Source organism: Acomys russatus, chromosome 11 (assembly GCF_903995435.1).
Source record: "Acomys russatus chromosome 11, mAcoRus1.1, whole genome shotgun sequence".
In the NCBI taxonomy this organism is placed as follows: domain Eukaryota; kingdom Metazoa; phylum Chordata; class Mammalia; order Rodentia; family Muridae; genus Acomys; species Acomys russatus.
In genome coordinates, this window is record NC_067147.1 from 49174818 (window position 1) to 49193430 (window position 18613).

An 18613-nucleotide genomic window follows, 5' to 3' on the forward strand; every position below is an offset into this window, starting at 1 on the left:
TAGCCATTAAATCAAAACATTCATGAATGCTACTTCAGATTTTATTTAATCCTAACCAGCATTACCAAAGAGTGGCTACTCAGCTCTCATACTTTCATTTATATAGAATTGAGCAAAAGCATCGTTTTATAACCATGCAAATAAAATGGCAATAGTTTTTCTTTCAATTGTTTTTAAATACAATAAAACTATAAATTGTGTCTTTTTATTTCTCAGACTAACATCATCATAACACTGCTTATCAGTTTGATTCTTAGGAGAATTTATTTTGATATTATGCATGTTTATTTTTTTATCATAAATGCCACCATTATGTAATATATTTTAAGTAAAATTTGAAAGATTATTTGTGAGTAGAGGATTCTATTGTATATTTGTGTAATAATATAATGCAGATGTAAAATATTTTTTAAAATTACAATACTTTGACTACTATCATTTATTTTGTAGAACTCTATGCAGATAAAATGTAGGTTAAATGCTGACAATTATTTGAGCAACCTGACTGAAAATAAATTTAGAATTATGGTAGTATTCACCTTGTTTTGCTCTGAATAAATAAAACCTGTGCTGTTTGAGTGTGAATAAAAGAAAACTTAGAAAGATTAGCCATTGTGAGGGATCACATCACTGTCCACATATCTCCTAGAAATTGGTGAAAATTTTTGGGTAGCGTATGAGGTTTCTATTTGAAGTAGCTGCCCAGATACCTAGGTTTCCAAGGCTTTTGTCTCTAGAACAATGCCAAGAAGTAGGGCTTGGGAAGGTGACTGAATTATGAAGATCATCCTCAATAATGATCCTTATTTGGATGGATTAGGAAGCAATGGAAACTGTGGAAGATGGTGTGTTCTGGAAAGAACAAGGTCAGCAGAAGCAAGCCTTTGAAGAACGTAATTTATATCTGACTTTTCCTCTCTTGTTTCTCACTCTGGCCCCTGTCTTCCATGGTGGGGTTGCTTCAACACACACATTCGAAATGCATGAGTTTTACTAGGATCCGATAGGCTATAGTTAAGAAGAAAGAATTGTTCACAAGATGCTTATTTAAAAAATGTATTGTTATGTGTAAAAATCTATGCCTTTTCCTTTCCTAATTCTTTAACATTTTAACCCATCTTTTGTCTTGTCTTAATTTACTGCCTAGGATTTCCACTCCAAACTGAATACTCAAAGAGAATATCTTTCTTCCAACCAGAAGGAGGCTTTTTTATCAATATCTCAGGGATCAATGTGATAGAAGATAAAGGGTTTTGATCTTATTTAATCAGGTTACTAATATTCTTTTCTGATTATATTAACTTGAGAGTGTCACTTGTAGATATTTATTGCTGAAATCATTATGCTCCGATTTCATTTGACTAGACTATCCCTGGTCTTTTACTTTCTGGGCATAGATTAGATAAGTTGTGACCTTTTCTATTTGTGATATTTTTTTTATCATTGTTGTGTATATTGTGTGTTATTAATTTCCTGAAAATATTTTAGTTCTCTCAGCTTGTTTTTCATTTCCTATAACTCCATGTGTGTATGACTAATCATTCCTTCTTTAAATTTGATTTTTTTTTTCTTTGCTCTGCTTGGTATTTTATTTCTCCTTTACAAGTTCCACATAATAGACAAAGGGCTTTTTAAATAACATATTGTTAACTTTGCTGGAAACGATTATATAGTCATTTTAAACAACACAAATGTGTACAGAGACGAGGTTTCTGCAGCCTATAAACACCTTTTGGGGTTTAAAAAGAAAAAAAAAAAGCAATGTACTGACAATTCAACTGTAATCCTTAGAAAAATACAAGTTCCCTTACCAAACCTAAGCGTCCAGTACAGGGACCTATCATCCAAGACAGCAAAGAGCTCAAGCCACGGGAAGCCAAGACCAGCTCACCACACCAGGGCAGACCCTTCCTCACCCAACACCTCTTCAAAAGGCTCCTTATCCTCATCTCAGGAAGACAGCTGTCACACCAAGACAGGAGCAGCAAATACACCCTTTTGTAACATTTCTGAGTGTCTTAAACAGTACTTTATATCCAGCACCTCAGGGACTCCATGCAACCATGTGTGTTACTTTTTAGTCTTCCTAATTCACTGTAGGTGCCTGCAGAAACAAAGTATTTCACCAGAAGGGATGTAAGCAATGCTATTTGATAGGAGTAAGGGAAAGGAAAAAGTAGTTATCTTAAAGAAAAAGTGTGTTCTACCACACTAAATTATAGACCAATGCACAAAATACTGCAAAACTGTAATACAATACGGTCAAACGCAACGTTTAGTCAATTGTTGAAGCAAGGGAAGATTGCCGGGTGTGGTGGCGCACGCCTTTAATCCCAGCACTCGGGAGGCAGAGGCAGGTGGATTGCTGTGAGTTCGAGGCCAGCCTGGACTACAAAGTGAGTCCAAGACAGCCAAGACTACACAAAGAAACCCTATCTCGAAACAAAAACAAAAACAAACAAACATAAAAAGCACGGGCAGATCATCTTCTGAAAGACAAATTGGGATCTTATTCTGTAGCTACTACTGTGTAACGTTGAAAAATGCTGCCCCCTCAACAAGCTCTGACACTGATCTTGATCCTTCTTAGGAAGTTTGATAGGAGACAATAACAGCTCAGTGGGCAGCTTTCGAGGTCTCCCAGCACTCATCTTCAGCATTCATCCGAGGCCTAGGCATCATCGTCTTAGTCCCTCACTTCTCGCTTTCTCTCTCAAGACTCCCCTTCTGCCTTGTAGCTCTGCATTTCAATATTCAGTCTCTCAGCTAGTTTCTGTGCTTCGAGCTTTGCCTGCATCTCCCCGGAATTCGGCTTCTGCTTTCTGCAGGGTCAACGACTCTTCTATAGAGAGCAGCTGTGCAGGCAGGTGGTGTAGCAGAAGGAGGCGCGCTGCTGTGATGTCATCAAGATGCTGCCTAGCCCTGCTTCTGCGTTGCCGCTCTTCTGAGGAAGCACACTCACACCTCTGACAATGACTCGGTGAGTCACTCTGTTGTGTGGGTAGCACGTTGGCCTTAAACTTTTGAGGAGGGGGCACTGGGTTTCTGGCTCTGATTTCTAGCACTTCCATGTAATGCGGCTTCTTAGGAGTCTCGCTTTGGAGCCCTGGAAGGTCGTCAGCACTGGCGTTTTCTTCTGAGGGGTCAGTCTGGTGTGAGGTTGTGATCTTTTGCAATTTAGTGATAAAAAGACCGTCAGTGCTGCTGGAAATATCTTCCACTTGACCTGAAATAGGGCGCTGGGGAAGATGTCAGTTCACTTCAGATGAGGATGTGCTAGCTCTGCTGCTGGGAGCTTGGCCTGTGTTCACTGGACAGCCTCCAAAATCTCCTCAGTCCCACTGTGCAGGTTCCGGGGGTTCTGAGGTTGCTTTAGAGGATTTAACGTCTACCGAGGAACTAATGAGGAAGTATCAAGCATCAGGTCAGAATTCTGGGCCTTGCCTATGTCAGTATCAACTCTTGTGGTTGCTTTTTGCCTTAGTTTACAGTCTACACGAACAGTGTTAAACAGTCCGCTTCTCCCGCCAACCTCTTCACGTTCTGCAACAGCGGCTTTCAGTTTGGCTGTGGTGTCTGAGATCTTTTTACCTTTGTCAGGCAATTTGCAAATGAATTTTTCATTGAGCAAAAGTCTCTCCTGGTGCCTCAACCTCTCCTGCAACACTACCTCGTCCTCCTCCTCGTCCTCCTCCTCGTCCTCCTCGTCCTCCTCGTCGTCCTCCTCGTTATCTCGTTCTCCTCCTCGTCGTCCTCCTCGTCCTCTTCATCCTCCTCGTCCTCCTCCTCCTCCTCGTCCTCCTCCTCGTTCTCCTCGTCCTCCTCCTCGTCCTCCTCCTCCTCTTCGTCCTCCTCCTCCTCTTCATCCTCCTCCTCCTCTTCCTCCTCCTCCTCCTCTTCCTCCTCCTCCTCTTCATCCTCCTCCTCCTCCTCCTCTTCCTCCTCCTCCTCGTCCTCCTCCTCCTCTTGTTTTGATAGTGGCCATAAGAGCCTGTAGACTGCAGTACCACCGAGGTAGCAAAATAATCGCAATCACTGCCAAACAGATAACTTCTTAGTCACATTTGTTAAACAATGTATTTTTGCAGCTGCACATCGTTAGCTGATCTATTTCTAATACTGATTTTTAAGACTTGATGTATTGTCAATTATGTGTACGCATGTGTTTCTCTGTATGGGTGTGCACATATGAGGAAGTACTTTTGGAGGACAGAACAGGGTGTCAGTCTTTTGGATCTGAAGCTACAGGCACCCAAAAGCCATCTGATATGAATGCTGGCAACCAAAATTAAGTCCTCAGCAAGAACATTACACATACTCTTAACACTGTGCCATTTTCCCGAGGCCGTTTTAGTTGTTGTTCAATTTAGCTTAGCTTAGTTTTGTTTTGTTTTTTTTCAAGACAGGCTTTCTCAGTGTAGCCCCGGCCATCTGGAACTTGTTTTGTAGACCAGGCTCTATAGTGATCTGCCTGCCTCTTCCTCCCAAGTGCTGGGATTAAAGGCCTGTGCCACCACCTCCTGGCTTAGTTTTGTTTTAATGATCAAGGTAGCTGTTAAAACTCTTCAGGAAACAAAATAGGACAAAGAAAGAAGCAGAACATTTGCGAGTACATCACAAATTGTTTCAAAAGGTCAAACTTCAGTCATGGTGACTCGGCCTCATTTCTGTGCGTCCATGCTCTAGCAGCGTCATGGGGCTGGGCCACTGCATTAAGGAGAAGCAGATTCTATTATTCTATGTGAATGAGTAGCTGGACAAAAACATTTGGAATTCTGAGTACTATAGCAGAAAAGTATTGATCTGAAATATAAAATATTCATTTAGTTATCATTGTAAGCTTCACGTAAAAATGATAAGTATAGCATATTATTAAATGAAATCTTCTAAACAGGACAGTAAACATCATCGTCATTGACATTGTTTTGCAAACTGGAAAATAGCTGATAGTAATTATGGTATAAGAACTGGGTCACTGTCGACCCTCTTGAGAGATAATGAATTCCCTACAGTTCCTCTCCTTGCTTTGACTTAGACATGATGCCTACTGGGTTTGGATGTGAAATATCCCCCAAACCTCATGGCTAGAATGCTCGCTGCTTATACTGTGGTACTGTTTTGGAAAGTTGTGGCACATTAAGGAGATGAATTCTGACTATGATAATTGCTTGGGGGGGAGGTCAGTGGTGGAAGAGGGGTAATGTGAGGGTGGGTAGGACTTGCCACTTTTTGCCTGGCCCACCTTCTTGTACTGTTTCTACTTTCTGCTTCATTGAGTTAGGAGCAAACAACTCTCTCACATTCTCAATCCCAGAGAGCCACCTGCTGCCATGCCTTCCCTTCCTGACAAGCTGTCGTTCATCAAACCATAAGCCAAATAAACCTCTTGCATCTTAGTTGCTTCTTGTGAGATACTTCGTCTTAAATATATGAACAGTAACCCATATAAAGTCTATGGAATCATGACTATCTGATGACTGACTACATGGGTCACCAAAATGATTGATTTGTCTTCCATATTATATTGTTATTTACAACAAGATATGACAGAATTGAACTAAGTTTCTGTCCCACATATAAAACTCTGGGAAACTCAGTTGACCAGGCAACTGTTCTAATCGAAAGCCCACTTAGACACAGCAGCTGCTGATGCCTGGCAGTCTAAAATGCCAATTTATCACCATGCCATTGTTCACATCTTCAAGGCATTTGCATTATGATTCCAAGTGCTGTTGCTCAGGCAATCCATTTACCACAGTTTATAAGGTTTCATCTTTACTTAATCATCACTATTTCACCCACTTCTGTGCTATGAGAGGAAAACAGGGTGAGTATCAAGATGAATATAAATGCTGTTTTCCATTTTAACTTTTCAACATGGCAGAATGCTATACCTGCAAACAGTGGTCACACAGGTAGAAATTATTTTAGCGTAGTGATTTCTATTTGATTTTAAGCTCTTAGAGGCCAAGCATGTCTTTATATTTATTGCTGTAGCTCACTTCCAGTATATATATGGTACTCATTAAATCTATTTATACCTCAAGCAAACTGTTCATCTGAGCATAGCACAATTGTCTATTTTATGTGTGCATAAGAAAATAAGTTTTAGCAGTTGCTCTAGTATTCACACATAATCAACATATTCGGTTCTTTTCAAAAATTATTTGAGGTCACATGCAGTGAGAAGGGTGGCACATGTGTATAGTCCCAAGAGTCAGAAGCAGGATGAATAGGAGTTCAAGGTCATTCTTGAGTACTTGTTGAGTCCCAGGCCAGCCAGGAGTACATAAGACTCTGTCTCAAAAAAGAAAAGCTCTCTTAGCTAAGATAATAAATTATCACAGCATTTATGTGTCAATTTTTTGCTACTTAGTAAAATTTGTCCATGACAAAGCTTGTGCCATATTCATCTTTGCCTATTGGACACTTAGTGTAATGTAGAAAGCAAGTAATGGGCATTCAGTTAAATTTCTTGAACTGATTAACTAAAAAAAATTCATGAAATATCAAAAGTAATTCTCTGCACATTAAAATCTCACAAGAAAGGACACAGAAAATGTGTTTGTATTGTTCAGGGCCTGGCAAGAAATGTAGAGCACATTCTATTCTGGTGATTTGCAAAACATTTTTTAAACAAATTCTGGAAAGAGTAGGATGCCATGTGGCAAAAGAATAAGGATTAGGGAAGGACACCGGAAAGGAAGTGCGATATTTAATGGAGGAGGGGAGGAAAAGGTCAACTCTTTGGAACAGGAAGCTGCATGGAAACTCCTGAAGTGTGGCAGCCATGGTGGTGAGTCAGGGATATAGACAGTCCGTGTGAATGCTTGTAACAAAGAGAAGATAGTTCTCGCCCACTTGGCCAACTTTTACTATTCCCTCTTCCTTCACTCCGTTCATGTCAGCCTCTAAGAAAATGGGGGAGGAATAAAGATGAAAAAGAATCTCCTTGGAAAAGATATAATAGAGTAGTGTAGAGAGGAAGAGAAATGCCATGGGGATTGCCAAGGGACTAAAGGATGCAAACAATCTCCAATGTTAAGTGATTTGACTATGCCTTGGACTAAAGTATCCAAATCCTTGGAACTCTGAAAACTTTGTCCAAACACAGGACCTGTCTATCTTGACTGATCCTTGTGAGACCTGACATGCTTTAAGGGCAGAGTCTGTCTCACTCCACCCACCATGCATATGAAGACAGTAAGCTCCTTTTTGCTAGTAGCTGGATGGATAAGTGGAAGAATTTAAGGGAAGTAAGTCTTATGTGGCAGGTCAGGGAACATGTGACCACTGCAAAATCAGTGGGATGCCTTCAAAGGATTGGACTTTTCTGTGATTTGGAAAGTAGAGTTCTTTATCTGTTGTTTTTCCATAGAAAACAAAGACTTAGTCTGTTAATATAAGGTTTTAACGGTACAGAGATACAGTCAACTGTAAGGAAATGTAATTGCTCCCCCATAGCAATTCCACATAACAACCTTCAAACAGCTGTGGTTATGGATTACACTTCCATAGAGCAATAACTCTTGGAAGCCATAGGGTGGATAAGTAAGGGAACATTCCAGAAAGCATTACCACCTAGCATATACTAGAAAGAGATAAGCACACCAATAATTCTTTGTTTTCCGTTTGGTTTCCATTTGTCATATTAGTGTAATTTTATATATTTATACATAACATTCAATTGACCTTTTCTTTTTCTTGGCTTGGATGTTTGCTCTGGTATCCACAAATCATGGTGTAATGGACCACTTTTTAAAAAATTTTATATTTTTTCTTTGCTCTTTGAGAATAAGTTTGGTAAAATAATGCATACATAGATTGAAGTGAAACTGATAGGTTTGAAGTGCCAGGTTCAGCATTCACTAGCTGTGTGAAGCAATCTTGCTATTAATTTCTTCATCAGGAGGTCTTCAATTCTAGGAAAAAATGAGTACTCAACCAATTTGGCTTCATTTTTATGACTTTAGAGATGTTCATTAAGAAATGTTCATCCTCGGCGAGCCATTAGCATACATCGTATCCATATTCCTATATGAGAGATGTAGACATGTGAGTAGCTTCAACAGCAATGACTAAAGGACATGAATATAGATATATAGACTATTAACAAATTTATGGACCTCTTTCTTGGTTGTGGTATGTCGTAGGAGACTGTAACATCAGGGTCCCAGATTTTTGTTAACAGTGAAGGATCTAGGACTTTGAAATTCTGTCCAGAGAGAAAGATATGTTTGCATCGTTCTGTATCACAGATTTAAGAACAAAGGCATACTCAGCCTCTCAATTAAAATTGACTCAAAATCAGAGGAGAAAGGGCTCTCAGAGATTAAAGGAAAAAAAAATACTAACAGTAAGTGGTTATAACTGGACCACAGTTATCAATCTATGAATTACAATACTGCACTGGTGGGGTTTCTATTTGAGGCTTACCACTTTCATTGTTTGCAAGCAGTGGTCAAGAAGGTATTGATGTTATGATTACACTGCTGGTGTACCTCTGCTAAATGAAATACCTCTATTCATTGGGCAGAACCAATGGCCTTTGGTCTACGTCCACATTAATTAAATGCTGGAGTCATCAGTGGGTCAAGACTAGAATCTATTTGAGTCCACATTCTAGTTCATACCCAAATCAGCAGTTGCTGAAAAATCATTTCTAAACAGAGATCTTTTCAGGGGTTTCATGAGTGCTGGGGAATATTTTTTAAAATAAGGATACCTTAGTGTAGACTCAGTAAGTGACTTATGATAGGAGGGAATTCTTGCTTTATTTCCTTGTCTCTCTGGCATTGCATCTTGAGGTTGGACATCACTCCATGGAAGAACACCAGCATCTACCATGGGCTTCTAGTAAGACATCTCTAGACAGCACTTGTCACCCCAGTCACCAAAGGCTAGAGAGCCTCTTCTCCTCGTTTCTTCATATCTTTGAGAACAGATAAAAATGTCTACTGTTTCCATATTTATGAATAAAATGGTTTTCCTCTGAGGCGACCTCTGTGCCTTCAGCAAGATAATAGTGTGTTAAGAACCTAAATATGTTTACTTTTCAAAATGGAACTGTGTTTTTCTCTGGATGGAAATCTAATGCATTTTTTAAAGATGCTGGAGAAATGAGAAGAGCTGGTTTAACACATGCATGGTTATAGTTAGATGAAAGAGCCTGCCTGGTTTCCCACCGCATAATTGGTGACTATATAACAATAATAATAAATAGCACACTTCACATATACAAACGAAATTTTGAATCTTATCTCCACAAAGAAATAATAAATACTTCAGTTTCTGAATATATTAAATCACCAGTCAGTACACAGTATTTACACCCACTGAAACAGCATACCATTGCCCATAAATATGTATAATTGTTAATCTACAATAAGAAGTTTAAAAAGATGTCATAAAATTTTTTAGAAAGGTGAAAAACACACAACTATATTTTTACTCTTCATAGATTTCTTATGCATATATATTCATGGAAATGTATTTTATATTTTCTCATGTATGATAAATGCATATTTATTCTATAAAACTTATCACTAACAAGTTATTTTTAAAGGAAGCTTCCTTACAATCTTTGGCCCATTGTACCTGTAAATAAATTAAGGTTCAAAGAGGATTCATGGTAACTGATGACAGGCCTGGGATTTAAACTGAGACATAGGTAATTTCAAGGTATTACCCACTCCCTAAAACATTGGGCATTAGATTTTTTTTCAGTCAGAAATATTGGTCAGCAATGAAGGAGAAAGGCAGAATGCCCTTGAGAGCTTCCTTTCAAAGGACCTTGTTTATCAATAGCAGGACTAGGCATTGTGATACTGTGATTATTCAGTGGTACAGCAGGCCAAGCCCATGAAACCATCTTAGTACATTGAGAAGAAGTCAACTTGAGAAACTTTGAAGTTCCTGAAATTTATGAGCCTAGGAGATACTCTGCCTCACTGTCAAGTGTCAGAGTCACTTAGACCTATTAGTAAGTTCTATCACAAGTTCATGTGGCTTACAGTTTTAAGTGACCGTCTGTAACCCTGCAGCCCAGAAACAGGCCCCTTCAAGTTTCACTTATAAAGTAAAACCTCATGCAACAAGTCATCTCAAAGACACCCACCCTCACATCTTCAAGACAGGTAGCCTTATCCTTCCCAGCTGGACTTAATTGTTTTAGAATTCCATACATGCACATAATGCATTTTAGGCAAACCCTCCCCAACTTCCCCCTATCTCTCTCAGCACTTTTCCCTCCCAAGGTGATATGCTTTCTTTTTGAACTCACTAAATCCACCCAGTGCTGCCTGTATATGTATAGGCTTAGGGCCATCTCCTGGAGCATGGGCAACCTCTCAGGAATCATCCAGTCCCTGAAGAAAACTGACTCTCCTACTCCCAGAAGCTATGAAGTTTCAGTAGCTCTTCCCCTAGGGGCAGGACTTGATGAAACCCTTTCCCATCCATGCCTGAATTCTGGCTACCAATGATGCTGTACAAATCTTGGGCATGTAGTCACAGCTGCTGGGAGGCCATGTGTGCAACAGCACTCTAGAACTTGAGAGTTGTTTTTTTCTGAGTCATTTTAATATATATGGGCCATAGAGGTTTCCTAGGGACCTGTACCTGAACCATGCACCCTGGCTACTATAAACAAAGGATAAATGTTGCCAGACATCACTGAGTAACTTGTCAAGTCAGAATGACTTAGAGTTGCATCATCAATGTCTGTGCTTTGGAATTCACTTACGACCATTACACTGAAATATTAGGTGGTTGCAAATGTAAAAGCTTGTTTTACTTTAGTGGTTTGACGTGACATCATTTCAGTGGACACAAGGCAGTTCAGCTCTGTTCCTTCCAAGCTCAGTCCTTTCAAACTGGGCTGCTAACTGCTGTGCATCGATCAGAAGCATCAGGAGTCTCCAAACTGGCTTTTTCCCCTAAGCCAAGCAGCAAGTGCAGTCCTGTGTTACAGCCCTGCTGCGGTCCCCTGATGCTGCCTTTTGCTGGCTGGCATCCTCAGTGGTGCAGTTGTCCCGAGCTGCATCTGATCCCGCCATTCAGCGCCTGGCTGAGCTTGCCCTCTTTGTTCAATAATTCATTGTGCAGGTGCAGCTTAGGCAGATCATTAAGAAATCTCAGACTTTGAAAGAATTAGAAAATGAGTTATTGATTGTTTGCTTCTGGGTGCTGCATTTAATTTGGATATCGGGGAGTTTTTATGAGTTGTCTACTCTACACAGACTCTTATTATTTAACACGGCTTCGTTTTCTTTCGGAATAAAATAATGGTTTCATTCCTATGGTCTGTTGAGTGTCTTGGATGTAACAAATTGGATGCAGCCAGTTGCTGTGGCAGAGTGTTAGACTTCACACACACGGAGACAGTCATCACACATTTTTCAAGGAGACACATCTTCCCCATATCTACAGATAGAAGAGCTGAGTGTTATCACAGAGCAGTGTTTCTTAATCATTTCTGAGATGCATACCTTTGTCATTTGTTAATTTTCTATTCCAAATATAAAAGATCTTTTGCTTTCTGTCTTGTTGAAGCACATCTTTAATAAGTAATCAGGTATTTAGGATTGTTACTTTCAATTGGCACCTTGACACAATGTTCCTATACTGGGAAGAGCATCTCACTGAGGGATTTTATACATTCATTTTGCTTGTGGGTGCATATGCAGGGGGTGGGAAGACCCAGCTCACTGTGAGTGGCATCATTCCCTAGGTTAAACATGAGAAAGCAAGCAAGTGGGGATGCATGCCTCCAAGCATGCATGCATTTCTTTCTGCTCGTGCCTCTGCGTGCAATGAGACTAGCTGTTTGAAAGCCCCACCTTGTCTTAAAATGGTAGATCCTGACCTTCAATTGAGAAGGATAATGTCTAAGTCTACAAATAAGGTATTTGTTAGAGTATTAAAGAGATACCCAAGGCAGGAGTTATGAAACAGAGGACTTGCTAATAGAGTGGAGAAGGGAAAAAAACAAAACAAAACAAACAAACAAAATAAAACAAAAAAAAAACCAATTGTATAGCATGTGAGTTGCAGGTGATGCATGGAATCCCAGCCCCTGGGGAGTCAATGAGGCAGGAGCATGCCACTTTCTGGCCACATTTGGCTATAGATGAGACATTATTAAATAAAACAGCCAAAAACAGAAATACAAAATTATCAAGATTGAAAAACTGTTATGATACAATCCAGCATCTATCATCACCGGACTAGCATAGTTACAAATATATTCACAGACGCTGTTCAGACATCTTCAAGGCATGGTCAAAGACTCCTCTATAGAAATCCAGGGATGTGGAGGATGTTAAAGGTTTTCTTACTATAGAGCCAAAGACAGGTATGGCCGACTAACTTTATCTTTTGTTCTTTTTTCAGTGTAGGAGTTGTTACTATTGTCTCTTAAATTATTTTTATGTTTGGAAGTAGGTGTTTTTCTTTTCTAATGTGTGCATGCTTATTTGACATTTTATTGAAGACACACTTTGTAATATTAGAAGCAGACCAAATTACTAGGTCTGTCATGCTGCATGCTAAAACCCGTATCACCCAGATATAACAAGTTATAGGGAAGATGAGGTACTTGGGGTGTGTTTTAAAATTTTATTTTAAAAGGCTTAGCATCGGGTATAAAGCATGAATCTGTAACAATTTGTTTGATTTGCACAGTTATGCCCTGTTTATGTGGTTTGCAAATGTTTCTTCTGATCTTTCTGCACTGTGTCCATGAGAAGTCATCCATTTACATTGGGTCTCTCCAAGCAATTCACACCTAGGTTTTAACCCAAGGTCATACAAGGAGGCTACATATTCGAAACAATGGTCTTTCAGAGTGTCTTATTTTTCACCTCTCACTGTGACTGCTTTTATTGTGGGCTATCTAATTTTCCCTTATTCTGTTTCCTATTTCATGTTCACCTGAGAAGTGACCTCTGGGTATGAGTTTTCAGTGTGGAGCCCTAATTTTTTTTTAATAATAACCGATGATTTTCATGCTAGTGACAGCCTCCAGTGCTCTCTGCCTAGCCCATAATTAAAAGAACACTTTATAGCTAAGAGAGTTCCTACAGACACGTCTGTCTGTCTCTGCCCCGCCCCCTAAACTGTGATTTATCAAGAGAAAACTATGGGCTTTGACTAGAAGCCATATGCTTGAGGCACTGACATTCTAGTCTCAGAGCAGTAAACAAAACCTTCTTTGGCTGGAGGCTTTAAAACCTAATGGATATGTCCCAGGAAATCCATTCCTGCCACTGAGAAAAGACTGGGATGTCTTTGCTCCAAAGAGAGACACTGTATTGTCTTCTCAGAAGTCATTACAGACTATTTTTACATCAAATGGTGCCTCTTGCTCAGGTGATGTCATTCTAGTTTCATGGGTCAGGATACCAACAAGATCTTATTTCTTTCATCTCTAATTGGCCACTTCATTTTGTTTTTCCTTAAAAGTATTATGTCTAATGTTTCATTCTTTGTAGTTGGACAAAATGCCTCTCAAACAAGAATATATATTTAAAAAATGGCAGAACTATTGACCTACCTCTTAGCTTCCTGCTTAACTCATGCCTATAAACCATAAGAGATACTGGGTCTGCCTCTAGTCTCCTTTTTCCCTTCCATGAAAACAAGGAAAAAGTAGAGTATGGATGAAGGCTAATGAAAGGAGTCAGCCAGGGCACATAATAGGACTGTTTTTTTTTTTTTTTTTTTCAGTTGAACACTCAGATAGACAAACATGCACAACACAGACAGCTGGCCACAGTTTCAACACTATAGCCTCTGAAGGAAATTCAACACTAGCCTCTCACAGAGTTTATTATGTTGTATTAGAAACAGACATAGCATGGGCTTCTGCAGTGACTGACACAGAGACAGAGTTGAAAAGATGCCTTTTCTAGGATACTATGGTAGGCAGGATCTTGATTATAGAATGGTATCTTAAAGATAAAGAGGGTTCAGGTTAGATGCTGTCAGGTTGAATGAGGGAGGCATATACAAATCATCTGAAAACCACAGAGACTGGTGGAAGTTGAATTTCCTTGTAAAACATAAGAGCAGGGAAGTCTTTACCATCGGCTCCTCTCTAGAATATGCCAAAGTTGGGCCTTGTGGAAAACAAAGCCAAAAGCCTCTTCTAGAACTGCTGTATCCCTGGGCTCAGAAAGTTCTACATTGTTGGGATTAAATATTCATCAGATTGAGAGTATCTTAGAAAGATGAATATTATAATTAGGGATATTAATCTATCTGGGAAAAGGTTATAAAAAGGTATATGTTGCCATATACCAATATATAATATATCCAATAAGCTGCACATGATTACAATCCACAAGATGGTTACTTCAGCGTCCGACATCACCACCAAGCTCAGGAAAGTTAGCACACCTGTCACTCTAAACTTCTCTACAGGCCAGAGTGCAGTTGTCTTCCAGCCATGTTAAGTAGAATTGAAGTGACAGATCATTTCTATGCATAAACTTGCCGGGCTCGAATGACTATTGCCTATGTGCCAATCTTCCCTGACTTTTTAATCTAGTCCATGCAGCCTGCCATGGTCAGCGTCTTCATCTCTTTGTAAACTGACTCTGGGCCAATTGCTCAAAGTTCTAAGACTATAGAAATATGCAATAAAATAAAAAAGATGCTTCTGTTTAGAAAATGATGCGCTGTGCTTTGAGATAAGCTCTGTGTTTGGCAGAGTGTGCATGCCAGTGATGATGGTTAACTATGTTCACCAGCAATCACATGTACCCACTGAGTAAGCACAGCCTTGGGAGTGTGCAGTCGCAAAAGATAGAAGATGTGACTGTGTTATAAGATGCCATGGACTAAAACCACATTTAATGCCAAAGAGAACTGGAAAATCGCTAACATTTTATTTAGTTTCCAAGTGATACCTTTTCTATGATTTTTAATGTATGAGTGTGCCTTTGTGTGGTGTGCATCTGTGTGAGGGGACACGTACATGTGAAGGCTAAGTGCTGAAGTGTGGAGTCTTCCCTCATCCCTTTTCCACCTTATCCACTGGGGCACTGTCTCTCAATCAAACCCAGTTTTCTTGTATATGGCTCTTGCCAGCCAGCTTGCATCTACAGTATCCTGTACCACTCTGAGAATGGAGTTACAGGATGGCTACTAGGCCCATCAGGTATTTAAGTGAGTGCTTCTCTTGTTTACAACAAGAACTTTAACTGAATCCTCTCCACAACCGCAAATGGAACATAAACAGTACACATATCAGAGTAGAGTTTAAAAGCTATTTTGAGCTAAGTATAAACAGACATACTTATCAAACTTTGTGTTATTATTTTCAACTGTAGAGTAATCTCTCTGCACCCCTGTTCTATCTTCCTGTCCCTTATTGTGTGTGTGTGTGTGTGTGTGTGTGTGTGTGTGTGTATGAGAGAGAGAGAGAGAGAGAGAGAGAGAGAGAGAGAGAGAGAGAGAGAGAGAGAGAGAGAGAGAGAGAGAGAGAGTTCTTCCAGTGTTGTATGTTATGTGATCAACTTGAAGATACATAGAAACCTAAATCTACTCAGTTATCACTGATACAAAAATATACAGGAAGAGTTTGGGTGGTTTATAAAAGGCATGTTGACAGTGTTAGGACACTAACCCTAGGGGATAGAGGTATCCCAGAGAGGGTCCCAGGGGGTCTTCTAGCTCCTTAGTCTTTTCTTTATTTCCTGTGGAGGCACGTAGTCCTCAGTTCCCCCAAAATGATGCTATCAGTTGCTATTCACAGGATCATGACTCTAAGTGGGATTTGATGGCCCTTCCCCAGAGGAAAGAAAGTAGAGGCCACAGATTGAATCCTATTATTTCCTTAGTAGAATGTGTGTGTGTGTGCGTGTATGCATGTATATGTACATGCGTACATACCTGTATGTGTGTGCATGCATGGTCATATACTTGTGTGTACATAAGCACTTGTGTGTGTGTGTGTGTGTGTGTGCGCGCACGCATGCATGTGCACACACATGTGCATGCACACACATTTGTGTGTTGATATGTGCACATAGTGGGCAAGATGTCAAATTCAGGTGCTGTTTCTCAAGAGCCATTCACCTTATTTTGGTGACAGGTTCTTATCTTGACCTGGAGACTGCCAAGTAGAATATTCTGGCTGGGCAGCAAACCAGGAGATCCTCCTCCCCAGCCTCCCCAGTGCTGGGATTACAAGCACGTGCTGTCAGGTCTAGATCTTTATGTGGATCTGCGTAGGCGCACTCAGGTGCTCACGCTGGAGCGCTAGGCTTTTTACCAACAACTGTCTTCCTCCCTCCTATAGTGTATGATTAATTTATGCAATATCATGTTCCTATTCATATACTCGTAAAGCTACTAGAGATGAAAATATAAAGATAGATAGGGATGGAGAGAGAAAAGGAAGGAGGAAGAAGAAGGGAGAGGGGGAGGGAGGAGGAAAGGAGGGAAGGAAGTGGAGGAGGCTGTTATTAATAGGGCAACAAGAAAGTTAAGCTCCTGTACACAGGCAATGTAGTCAGACTGGATAAGAAGAAATGATCACGAAAATACTAAAGAAAAGGAGTTGACAAGTTTTGTACACACCAAGGAAGAATTATATTTAAATATAACCTTTTCCATTACGCTCTGAAGAAAACTGTGTGATATTTTTCAAACCAAAAGCCCTGGATTGTTTTCTCCTTGGGGTAAAAGGCATTTTCCTTGCAGAGTTAAAAACTCCTACATTTAAATGGATATTAGTCCAATCTGTCATCTTGAAACACACCTTAAGTATGCACCAGCTGACTTTGCCTTCAAGGAATATTGACAGCTCCTAAGCACATAGTTTGTGTTCAGGACTACTTAATATTCCTCCAATGTGCCCCAACTATTAAAGAATCAAGTTTAGGAAATACACTTGTCAGAGTTGATTTTTAAAGTTTGGACATGTTAAAATGTTTTATTAAATTTGTATTTGATATGCTTTCCAATGAGGACAAAAATCCAGTTATTCCAATTACCCTCTCTGGATAACAGGGAGCCCCAGAGTGCCAAATATCTAATGTACTTTACAGTGTGGAGTGATGGCTGGCCTCTGAGGCAGGTAGCTTTACTAATCAAAAACGAGACAATCAAAAAAGCAGACAAGCAAACAAAATTGAATTTTCAAAGTGCTCTTGTTCTTACAGACAGAGCTTGCTCTAGCAAATCAGCACAATTTTATTATTTCGGTAATATTATGGGGAGGGTTAGTTTTTCACAAGCACTTTCATATAGCTGTCATTAATAAGAAACATGTAGATTTGGGGTTTATCTTGTTTTATAAATAAAGAGAGGTCTGTCTGATTGTACTCCCCTGAAAGGCAGAACTATGTGTGTGTTGTTTAATAGCAAGAACAGCCAGAGAAAGAAATTCACTTTTCTCCAGGAAATACTCTAACAGCAGCCACCTGTTAGTCAGAACAAGTAGGTGAATCAAGACTTCCTGGTATAAGAGAAAAATGAGGATGAAAGCTCAAGTTTTATCATTTTCCTTTTCTTAGGTTGGAGATAACTGTAGTGCTACTGTATTGGCCCAGGTTGTGAGTTTTCTACCATGGAACAGCACAGCAAAGGCAGAAACTCCCTTAACGGTTCTATTCAAGAAGAATCTGGAAAACCAAACCAGCAAAAACTAAAAATCAGAAAGGAACGTTTTTATACCTGCCTGCTCAAACATTCACTCCTTTTTTTGGTTGTACTTGTATTTGCCCCAACTCCTTAACCACTTTATTTAAAAGTCTGCTTGATGCTCTCATCTCCTTGTGCTGCATTCCTTTATCTCTATAACACCTTAGAATCCCATTCATGAAAAATCCTTTTTTATGCTTCAGAAGTGTAGAGGGGACAGAGTTGCTGGCTTAATACAACCCAAGAATCGCATGGGCCTACAGGACAGTACAAGGGCCTACAGGACAGTACAAGGGTCTACAGGACAGTACAAGGTCTGTAGGACAGTAGAAGGGTCTATAGGACAGTACAAGGTCTGTAGAACAGTACAAGGGTCTACAGGACAGTACAAGGGTCTATAGGACAGTACAAGGGTCTATAGGACAGTACAAGGGACTACAGGACAGTACAAGGGTCTATAGGACAGTGCAAGGTCTATAGGACAGTACAAGGATCTACAGGACAGTACAAGGGTCTATAGGACAGTACAAGGGTCTATAGGACAGTACAAGGGTCTACAGGACAGTACAAGGGTCTATAGGACAGTACAAGGGTCTATAGGACAGTACAAGGGTCTATAGGACAGTACAAGGTCTATAGGACAGTACAAGGTCTACAGGACAGTACAAGGGTCTATAGGACAGTACAAGGGTCTATAGGACAGTACAAGGGTCTACAGGACAGTACAAGGTCTACAGGACAGTACAAGGGTCTACAGGACAGTACAAGGGTCTATAGGACAGTACAAGGGTCTATAGGACAGTACAAGGGTCTATAGGACAGTACAAGGGTCTATAGGACAGTACAAGGGTCTACAGGACAGTACAAGGTCTGTAGGACAGTACAAGGTCTGTAGGACAGTACAAGGTCATACAAGCTTTTACTTCTCTCTTCTTAGGGTGTTTGTGGTTTGTGTTATAAA

General features: G+C 40.0%; 1 pseudogene; it reads right to left on the minus strand.

Moving 5' to 3' along the window:
- Positions 1–2653: 2653 nt before the first annotated feature.
- On the minus strand, positions 2654–11057 carry LOC127195053 (DNA-directed RNA polymerase II subunit GRINL1A-like; annotated as a pseudogene).
- Between the last annotated feature and the right edge of the window lie 7556 nt (positions 11058–18613).